A 10,927-nucleotide genomic window follows, 5' to 3' on the forward strand; every position below is an offset into this window, starting at 1 on the left:
ATCTTAGAAAGGAATAGTTTATCGCCAAAGGACAATGTCTTATGCGCTTGAAAGAATTCAGGGCGATTTGTGACACCGAGATGGAAGATTAAAGCATCACGTTATACAGTGAACATAAACACTGTTATCAGGAAAACCAGCGCCATTCTACTGATCCACCTTAATTCCCATTAATTCATTAATTCCATTGTTCTCCGATCCCTCCTATTACTAAGCACCAATAAGTGATAGCAAAACCCTAATGCATGATACCTAACAGCGGTACCAACAGTTACGGATGACCGTTCTGATTATGCGGTGATCCCCGTTGTGATGAGACATGGGAGAAAATGAGATCTGATGAATGTTAAAAATGTCGTATAATTGTGTACTGCAAAAAAGTGTCTCGTAAAGAAACAAAATGTATGCAGGGGTGATACAAAGACACGTGATCGAACTTCAGAGATCTTCTGAAAAATCACCTATCTTAGATCCAAAGTAAGTACAGACAACAACATTAATATTAAGACAAGCGCTGGTTTAATTAATAGGATGCTGGTCACCAACCGATTATTCTGTGGACACTTTTAAAAATTTGAGTGGCTAACAGGTGGGCTGATAATTGTTTGGCCTAACACATTTATCGCGCTAGAAGATTTTTATCCATATCATATTTCGTTTGTACCAACCTTCAAACGAATTCAGTCCAAATTTGACAGCACTCGGGCCACAACCTAATGAACTAGAGCATTTTGTGTGACGCATCTTTTGTGTTTTGTGTAATCATGGAAAAGAAGGAATTTCGCGTGATGATAAAATATTAGTTTTTGAAGGGGAAAAATACAGTCGAATCCAAAAATTGACTTGATGAAGAGTTTTTGGACACTGCTCCACCAAAATCAACCATCAAATATTGGTATACTAAATTTAAATGTGGTAAAATAAACCCTGAGGGCGATGAACACAGTGGACCAAAGAGGTCGTTACCAAAAGAGGTGGTTACAGACAAAAACAATTAAAAAATCACAAAATTATTCAGAACACCCATAATGTGAAGTTGATCGAGATAGCTGACACACCCAAAGATGTCTAAGGAATATATTGGACATATCGTTCTCGAGTATTTGGATATGAGAAAGCTCTGTGCAAAATAGCTGCCGCGCGAGCTCACATTTGACCAAAAACAACAAGGATTTGATGATTCGGAGCAGTGTTTGGAGCTGTTTGAGCGAAATAAAACCGAGTTTTTGCGTCAGTATGTTACCATGGATGAGGTTTGGCTTCTCCACTTCACTCCAAAGTCCAATAGGCAGTCATCCGAGTGGACTGGACGCGATGAACCTGCTCCAAAACGGGGAAAACGCAACAATCAGCTGGCAAGATTATGGCCTCTGTTTTTTGGGATGCGCATGGAATAATTTTTATCGATTAACTTGAGAAGGGAAAACCCATCAACAGTGACTATTATATGGCGTTATTGGAGCGTTTGAAGGTCTAAATCGCGGCAAAACGGCCCCATATGAAGAAGAAAAAAGTGTTGTTCCACCAAGACAACGCACCGTGCCACAAATCGGTGAAAACAATGGCAAAAATTAATGAATTAGGACACGAAATGCTTCGCCACCCACCGTATTTCGTAGATCTGGCTCTCAGTGACTAACTCCATTTATTTATTTATTTATTTAATTTATATTATGACGGCAATGCCGTATTTTCAACACCGCTTGTGTTGAGCGATAATAACAAGTGTCACACTTGTCACACTCACACTCACAAGTGTGATAATAACAAGTCGCGGGCGATGTTTATTGCAGCTCTTTTATTAGGAGAGACCGACGCTCCTCTTATACTATCCCGAATACCCCTTTATATCCCATCCCGAACCCTCCGTCCTCGTGACCCTTTGTTGCTTCCTATGCGCCGTTCTCAGTTTGCTGCTAATGAACCGTTTCTTGTCAGTATGCGAAATTTCAATTCTTTGTACGCCGTTTTCGATTTTAACCTCTCTCTAACCTCCTTCCGAAATCGGCTCTCTTCTTCTCTATGAATTCTCCTTCAACTATCTTCTTGTATTTGTCTTATCTCATTCGCATTTTGGAAGTATGTATGACGTGTATATGATACGGGATCTTATTTAGCCTACTGTAGTTCTTGTCCACTAGTATCTAAGCATTGATTATTGTATATTAGAAGCATAAGTTCTGGTGTTTAGCCTATGAGCGGACACCAGTTTACCTAAATAAACAAACAAACAAACAAACTCCATTTCTCAGATCCCAAAAGGATGTTCTCCGAGAAGAAATTTTCGTCGGATAAAGAGGTTGTTGACGCTGCTAGCCATAAAATGAAACATTTCAAAATGACAGTTGTCAAGTTCCAACAGACAGTATAAACGGAGGGGAGAGCTAGGGCCACGGCTGAACATGGAGACTGCAGGGGGAGTAGCGTAAAGAAAGCTAAAAAGGAAAGACGCGTTCGACCACTATTTTGAGTTGTCTATTTATATTTGTTTCTTACTTGCTATCCGGTTGGAGAAATAAATCAGTGAAAACTTCAAAATGGGTCTTTCGTTTGTTACAAAAGTAACAAATTTCTCAAAATAACGAAATGCAGTTTTCGAAAGAGCTTTCTAAAACGGTGTGGTGATCCACAGACGCTACCAATACAACGATAGACGCAAAACTACTTCACGCTCAGAACGCGTCCTTTGTGCGGCAAAAAGATACGGTGCGACGTATAGAAGAGTGCTTGTGCAAATTACGGCGTGGTTCGATTTGCAGGAAAGTGAATTGAATAGATAGTGAGTGTTGAAGAGAGACTAAAGTGTACGGTAACGTGAATTGAACATTAAAAAACAAAATGGACGATCAGCCGACAAAAAGCGGCCATGATGCCGAGGATAATGGTGTTGGTGAAGTGACGCCAGAGAATAAAGGTGCGATTCCAAAGCTTTCCAAGAAGAAGCTGTTATTCCAGGACGAAAGCGACTATAGTGATGGTAATAGTCGACGTGTAACGCGAAGCATGCACAAGCAGCAAGCGGAAAGTGGAATAAGGGGAAAGCTGAAACCCGCACCAATTTCTTCGAAAAGTGTTGAAAGTTCTTCTAGTGAAGAAGAAGTAGAAGAACAGTCAAATAAAGAACATCGACGTGTTAAGTACGAAAGTGACGGTAGTGTTGGTAAAAACCGACGCGTAATGCGCAACACGCGCAAGCAACACGCGAAAAGTGGAAAAAAGAAAATGGTGAAACCTATACCAAGTTCTTCGGAAGGGAGTGAAAGTTTTTCTAGTGAAGAAGAAGAAGAAAAACAGCCGACCAAAGAACAGCGACGAGCTCGGCGTGGAATTTCTCAGAAATTGCCTGTGTTCGATGGAAAGCCTGAAGACTGGCCGAGGTTTTACGGTGCATTTAATGCATCAAACAAAGCATGCGGTTATACGACAAGTGAAAACCTCGTGCGGTTGCAAGATTGTCTTAAAGGTCCGGCACTGGAACTAGTTCGAGGAAAGCTAATTCGACCGGAATCAGTACCACTGGCTATTGACAAGTTAAGACAAGTATACGGAAGAACTGAGCTTATTTTGCGCAATTTGCTAACGAAGGTGCGCGAAACAAAAGCTCCTAAAGCCAATGAAATGACAAGCTTCTTGCCGTTCTCCAACGCGGTTGAAATACTTTGTGAACATCTAGAAGCTTCGCAACTTGAATACCATCTCCACAATCCGCTGTTGATACAGGAATTAGTGGAAAAGCTTCCAGACGCGGACAAGCGAGCTTGGGCGCGCTTTAAACGAGGTCATCACTCTACATCGCTGAGAACCTTCACGGATTTCCTGAACGAAGTGGTGTCTGAAGTCCTCGAAACCACCTTAGAGATCAGTGAATATATGCCTCAATCTTCGAAAAAAGATGCACGTAAGAAGGAAACGGTGATACATCATCAGACGGCGCAACCAGAGAGAAAACCTTGCCTTGCGTGTGACAAAACGGATCATCGCCTGCGTAACTGTTCTGTTTTTAAGGAATCAACACTAAAGCAGAGGCAAGAGCTCGTAACGCAACACAAACTATGCAAGCTGTGTCTTAACGGGCATAAAGGAAAGTGCATGGTGCCATCGAGATGTAATATAGGGGATTGTAACCAAATGCATCACCCTCTTCTGCATGAACAGGTAGGATCTATAAAAATTGACGGTACTAGTGCGCATGTGGATGCAAATGGAAGTATGTTATTTCGCGTGGTTCCGGTAGATGTTTATCATAATGGCATAAAAATAACTGTTCTTGCTTTTCTTGATGAAGGGGCATCTGTAACATTGATAGAACGTCGTTTAGTGGAGCGTCTTGGGGCGGACGGTGTCCCAGAAGACCTGACTATGCGGTGGACGGCTGGCATTGAACGAGTGGAGAAGGGGTCACAGAAACTAAGCTTATCAGTATCATCCGTAGGTTCAACAGAGCTACAGCTATTGAGGGATGCGCGCACAGTCGAAAGCTTAGATCTTCCACTTCAACGATTAGATCCGAACAAATTGAAAGAACGCTACACACATCTTCAAAAAATTCCTGTGCCATCGTATACGGGTAGGCCAGAGATCATGATAGGACTTAACAACATTGATATGTTCACACCCTTAGAAGTTGTTTCCGGAGAAGAAAATGACCCTATTGCAGTGAAAACGAAGCTGGGTTGGGCTGTTTATGGCTACACAAAGTCTGGTGCAACAAATAACAACATCGGGTATCATAATTGCATAACCAATGAAGACCTGTATGAGCTCATAAAAGAACAATATAAATTGGAAGAATCCGTCACCACAACTGCCAGTGAATCCATTGAAGACAAAAGAGCGAAGGAGATTTTAGAACGCACAACCAGACGAGTGGGAGAGCGATTTGAGACGGGACTGTTATGGAAAGAAAAAGAACGAAATTTTCCAGAAAGCTATTCCATGGCGATAAAACGCTTTAAGCAACTCGAAACGAAACTGATGAAAACTCCTGAACTACACAACAACTTATGCCAGCAAATAGAAGAGTATCAACGAAAAGGTTATGCCCATCTCATTACATCGGAGGAGTTACATAACACACCATCCAACAATGTCTGGTATTTGCCGATTAATGTAGTATTGAATCCCAAGAAACCTGGCAAGGTAAGAGTCGTATGGGATGCAGCTGCAACCGTGAAAGGAGTGTCACTCAACACCGAGTTACTTAAAGGCCCGGATCTGCTTGTTCCCCTCATGCAAGTGATCATTGGTTTTCGAGAAAAGAGAATCGCGTTTGGTGGAGACTTGCGTGAAATGTTCCACCAGATCCAGATACGGGCAGAGGACAAACAGTCTCAAAGATTTGTCTTCAGAAAATCTACAAATGAGCCGATGGGAACCTATGTGATGGACGTGGCAACATTTGGAGCGGCATGCTCACCTTGCTCAGCGCAACACATTAAGAATAAGAATGCAAGCGACTTCAAAGATCAATTTCCTGAAGCAACCGAAGCAATCATAAAGCGACACTATGTAGACGACTATTTTGATAGTACCGATACGGTAGAACAGGCCATACAACTGGCGAAAGAGGTCACTCTAGTGCATCGTAAAGGAGGATTTGAAATTCGCAATTGGGTTTCGAACTCAATAGAATTCCTCGAAAGCTTTGGAGAAACAAAGGAATTAGTCCCAATACACTTCAATAAAGATAAAGAGACCTCCAACGAAAGGGTATTAGGCGTGATATGGGATCCAAGAGAGGATATGTTATCTTTCTCAACTTTGATGCGAGACAATTTGAAGCCGTACATCGAAGAGATGGTTGTGCCTACGAAGAGAATTGTAACCAGCTGTGTTATGGGTCTTTACGACCCTCTGGGCTTAATTTCGCTTTTCACCATTCATGGCAAGATCCTCATTCAACAGCTTTGGAGGTCAAAATGTGATTGGGATGACGAAATAAATGAAGACGCTATAGCTCTATGGCACAGATGGATAGAGCTTCTAGAGAAGATCAAAGCCATAAAAATACCTCGATGTTACTTAGACGCAACACATTCGAATGCCATAGAATCGATCGAGCTACATATATTTACAGATGCCAGTGAACACGCATACGGATGTGTAGCATATCTCCGTATTCTGGCTGAAGGTAAAATTCGCTGTAAACTCGCCATGTCCCGTAGCAAAGTTTCACCATTGAAACGACAAACAATTCCTCGCCTGGAATTGATGGCAGCGGTTTTAGGGGCTCGAATCAGTCGCACCATCATTGATACTCATTCATTAAAGATAAAAAAATGCACATTTTGGACAGACTCCAAAACTGTTCTCAGTTGGATCAATTCTGAACAACATAAATTCGTGCAATTTGTAGCTTTTCGCATAGGCGAAATATGGGAGCTTACCAACAAAACAGACTGGAGATGGGTGCCAACTCAACTGAACGTCGCCGATATTATGACCAAATGGGGTAAAGGTCCTCCACTAGATATGAATGGAGAATGGTTCAAAGGTCCAGCCTTTCTTTACGAGCCTGAAGAAAATTGGCCTGCTCAAGATGAAGTTATAGAAAGCACTGAAGAAGACACCCGGAAGATAGTGCTATTTCACTCCGTAATTTCATCACCACAACTCCCAACCTGGCAACGATTAGTTCGTGTTATGGCATACGTAAATCGATTCATCGACAACTGTGTAAGAAAGAGGCAAAAACAAGCAATCCACACAATAGAAGCAACTGAAAGGCTCTCAAAATCACTAAGAGGTAATGTGATCGCTCAAAAGATACCATTACAAAAAGAAGAGTTGGAAAGAGCAGAGACCAATTTGGTAAGACAATCACAGTGGGAATCATTCCCAGAAGAAATGAGTATCCTTAACGCGAATCTTGACAGCTCAGACGAAAGGGCTAAAAGAAAGATAAAGAAAAAGAGCCCAGTATACAAGTATTCTCCAGTGTTAGACGAAAATAGAATAATGCGGATGGATACCAGACTGACTAACAACCCCGATCTTCCATTCGACCAACGTTATCCGAAAATACTGGCAAGACAGAACAATATCACAAAAAGGATCGTTCAGCACTATCACGAGTCCTACGGACATGCCAATAGTGAAACGGTCTTAAACGAGATGCGGCAACATTTTAAAATCCCGAAACTTCGAGCAGCGATCAAAGAGATACGTCGTCAATGCACTTGGTGTAAAGTCTACAAGTGCAAACCTTTTACACCAAGAATGGCGCCGCTACCTATTGAGAGAACAACACCAAACCTTCGTCCATTCAGCGCAGTCGGGGTCGATTATCTCGGACCATTAGAGGTCACCGTTGGGCGGCGCAAGGAGAAGCGATGGGTAGCTGTGTTCACTTGTTTGACCGTAAGGGCGGTACACCTGGAAGTCGTCCACAGTCTATCAACCCAATCCTGCATGATGGCGATTAGACGGTTCGAAAGTAAGTTCGGGAAGGCAGACGACATCTATTCCGACAACGCGACGTGTTTTCGAAGTGCTGACAGCGAGCTACAACGTATTAAACGGATCTTCTACGAGTGTGCAGAGAAGGTCATCTCGGCGTCAACATCATGGCACTTCACCCCACCTGGAACTCCACACATGGGCGGCGTGTGGGAGAGGATGGTTCGGTCGGTGAAAGAAGCGATGCGGGTGCTGGATGGCAACCGGCCACTGACAGACGAAATCCTTGTTACAACGTTGGCTGAAGCGTGTGAAATGATGAACTCTCGACCGTTAACCTATCTGGCAGAAGATTCATTAGAACCAAAAGCGCTTACTCCTAACCAATTCTTGAGGGCACCTGGGTCGTGTACTGCGGTTTGCGAAAGTTATAATCTAGCTGAAGGATTGAGGAACCAGTTCAAACGCTCGCAGCATTTAGCTGATAGGATGTGGGAGCGATGGACAAAAGAGTACTTGTCGTCCATAAACCAGAGGAGTAAATGGTATGAGGATAAGAAAGAGTTGAAGGTTGGTGATTTAGTGTTCGTTGTCGAGGGTAGGAATCGAAATGAATGGTTGAGAGGTAGAGTTGAAAAAAGAATACGGGGAAAAGACAATCGAGTAAGACAGGTGGATGTGAGACTAGCGAATGGAAAAATCTTGAGGCGAGCAGTTATACACTTAGCAGCTATGGAAATACTGTAAGTCCATCGTTGCGAACGAGGGACGTTACGGGTGGGGGTGTTGACGCTGCTAGCCATAAAATGAAACATTTCAAAATGACAGTTGTCAAGTTCCAACAGACAGTATAAACGGAGGGGAGAGCTAGGGCCACGGCTGAACATGGAGACTGCAGGGGGAGTAGCGTAAAGAAAGCTAAAAAGGAAAGACGCGTTCGACCACTATTTTGAGTTGTCTATTTATATTTGTTTCTTACTTGCTATCCGGTTGGAGAAATAAATCAGTGAAAACTTCAAAATGGGTCTTTCGTTTGTTACAAAAGTAACAGAGGTGTTCGCCGAAACTGAGGCCTTTTTTGAGGCAAAGGACAAATACTACTACAAAAAGGGTATTGAAAAGTTGAAAGACCGCTAAAATCGGTGTATCGCCCTTGAAGGGACGTATGTTGAATATAAAAAAAATAATTTGGCCAACAAAAGTGTTTTACTGTCATAGGCCAAACAATTATCAGCCCACCTGTTAGATAACATAGCAAGGCATTTAAGCGTTTTAAATGAATCAATTCTAATTGATGAAGGATTGATGAAAGAATCACAACTATCTTTTGAACGACTACTACAGTAGCGATTCTTTGAAAGCAAGTTTAACAGACATCAGTTACTTTGTTTATTAGACGGGGTTGACGAAAATACAGAACTTGAATAGCTCAACTCCTCAAATACGCCAATAGGACATGGACACTGTCCAAAATGATTAAAATCTCTTAGCTCCGTTCGAGAGGTGGTTGCTCAGAAGGATTCTTGTTGCGTCCACACTCGGTCGTGGTTACCGTCGAGAAGAAGTTCAATATAATTCCTTACATTACTCTAATTTATCCAATCTGTTTTGAAGATCCAATCTGTTCAATATTCGATCAACTAAAGAAACGGATAACGAGAGAGTGAAAGTAGATAACATAGCACAGCATTTAAGCGTTTCAAATGAATCAATTCTAATTGATGAAGGATTGATGAAAGAATCACAACTATCTGTTGACCTAATACTACAGTTGCGATTCTTTTTAAGCAAACTTAACGGTCAGCAGTTAGTTTTTTTATTAGACGTGGTTGACGAAAATACAGAACTTGAATAGCTCAACTCCTCAAATACGCCAATAGGACATGAACACTGTCCAAAATGATTAAAATCTCTTAGCTCCGTTCGAGAGGTGGTTGCTCAGAAGGATTCTTGTTGCGTCCACACTCGGTCGTGGTTACCGTCGAGAAGAAGTTCAATATAATTCCTTGCATTACTCTAATTTATCCAATCTGTTTTGAAGATCCAATCTGTTCAATATTCGATCAACTAAAGAAACGGATAACGAGAGAGTGAAAGTAGATAACATAGCATAGCATTTAAGCGTTTCAAATGAATCAATTCTAATTGATGAAGGATTGATGAAAGAATCACAACTATCTGTTGACCTACTACTACAGTTGCGATTCTTACAAAGCAAGTTTAACAGACATCAGTTAGTTTTTTTATTAGACGTGGTTGACGAAAATACAGAACTTGAATAGCTCAACTCCTTAAATACGCCAATAGGACATGGACACTGTACAAAATGATTAAAATCTCTTAGCTCCGTTCGAGAGGTGGTTGCTCAGAAGGATTTTTGTTGCGTCCACACTCGGTCGTGGTTACCGTCGAGAAGAAGTTCAATGTAATTCCTTACATTACTCTAATTTATCCAATCTGTGTTGAAGATCCAATCTGTTCAATATTCGATCAACTAAAGAAACGGATAACGAGAGAGTGAAAGTAGATAACATAGCACAGCATTTAAGCGTTTCAAATGAATCAATTCTAATTGATGAAGGATTGATGAAAGAATCACAACTATCTGTTGACCTAATACTACAGTTGCGATTCTTTTTAAGCAAACTTAACGGTCAGCAGTTAGTTTGTGTTGGACATGGGATCACCCACTGTGCAACGCAGACGACATAATAACGAAATGACATTTCTTCTGTCATTCTAACTACTTCCGTTTTGATACGCAAAGCGTCTTTGTATACATGTGTGAGAGAATAAAAACCAAGCGTGTGACGAGTCGAGTAGAAAAGTGCTGCGTACTTATTATAGCGTATTCTAACAGGTTATGGGCCCAGCGCACACCGTTTTATCCGCTGTAAAATCCTTTTGAGTCGATGTCGAAAATGGAGGGTAGCCGATTCAACATAACAAAGCTGAATAACAGCAACTACAACAGTTGGCGTTTTAAGGTGGAGCTGTTACTCGTCCGGGAGGAGCTTTGGCGTTTCGTAGAACCGGGTGTCAAACCGGATGGCGAATCGCAGGCTACATGGGACGCTGGTGTTCTAAAATCCAGGGCGACAATCGGTTTGCTGATAGAGGACAACCAACACGGGTTAATTCGTGCTTCGAGGACGGCACGCGAGGCTTGGTTGTCGCTACAGAACCATCATCGCAAGACAACTCTAACCTCAAAAGTTTCACTCCTAAAAAGGATTTGTGATAAGCGATACTCGGATGGCGAAGATATGGTCGAACACATATTTAAAATGGAAGATTTGTTCGAGCAGCTGCGAAATGCTGGACAGGAGTTGCCAGAAAACCTCAGGGTCGCGATGATTCTGCGGAGCCTGCCAAACTCCTTCGCCACACTCTCCACCGCTTTGGAGGCTCGCGCAGACGACGATCTCACAATGGAGCTCGTGAAGAGTAAGCTGATCGACGAGGCCGACAAGCAACGCGAGGTAACAACGGATTCCGTGCTGGAGGTTGGCATCGGACGACATAGCAA

This window comes from Anopheles moucheti, chromosome 2 (genome assembly GCF_943734755.1).
Source record: "Anopheles moucheti chromosome 2, idAnoMoucSN_F20_07, whole genome shotgun sequence".
Lineage (NCBI taxonomy): Eukaryota > Metazoa > Arthropoda > Insecta > Diptera > Culicidae > Anopheles > Anopheles moucheti.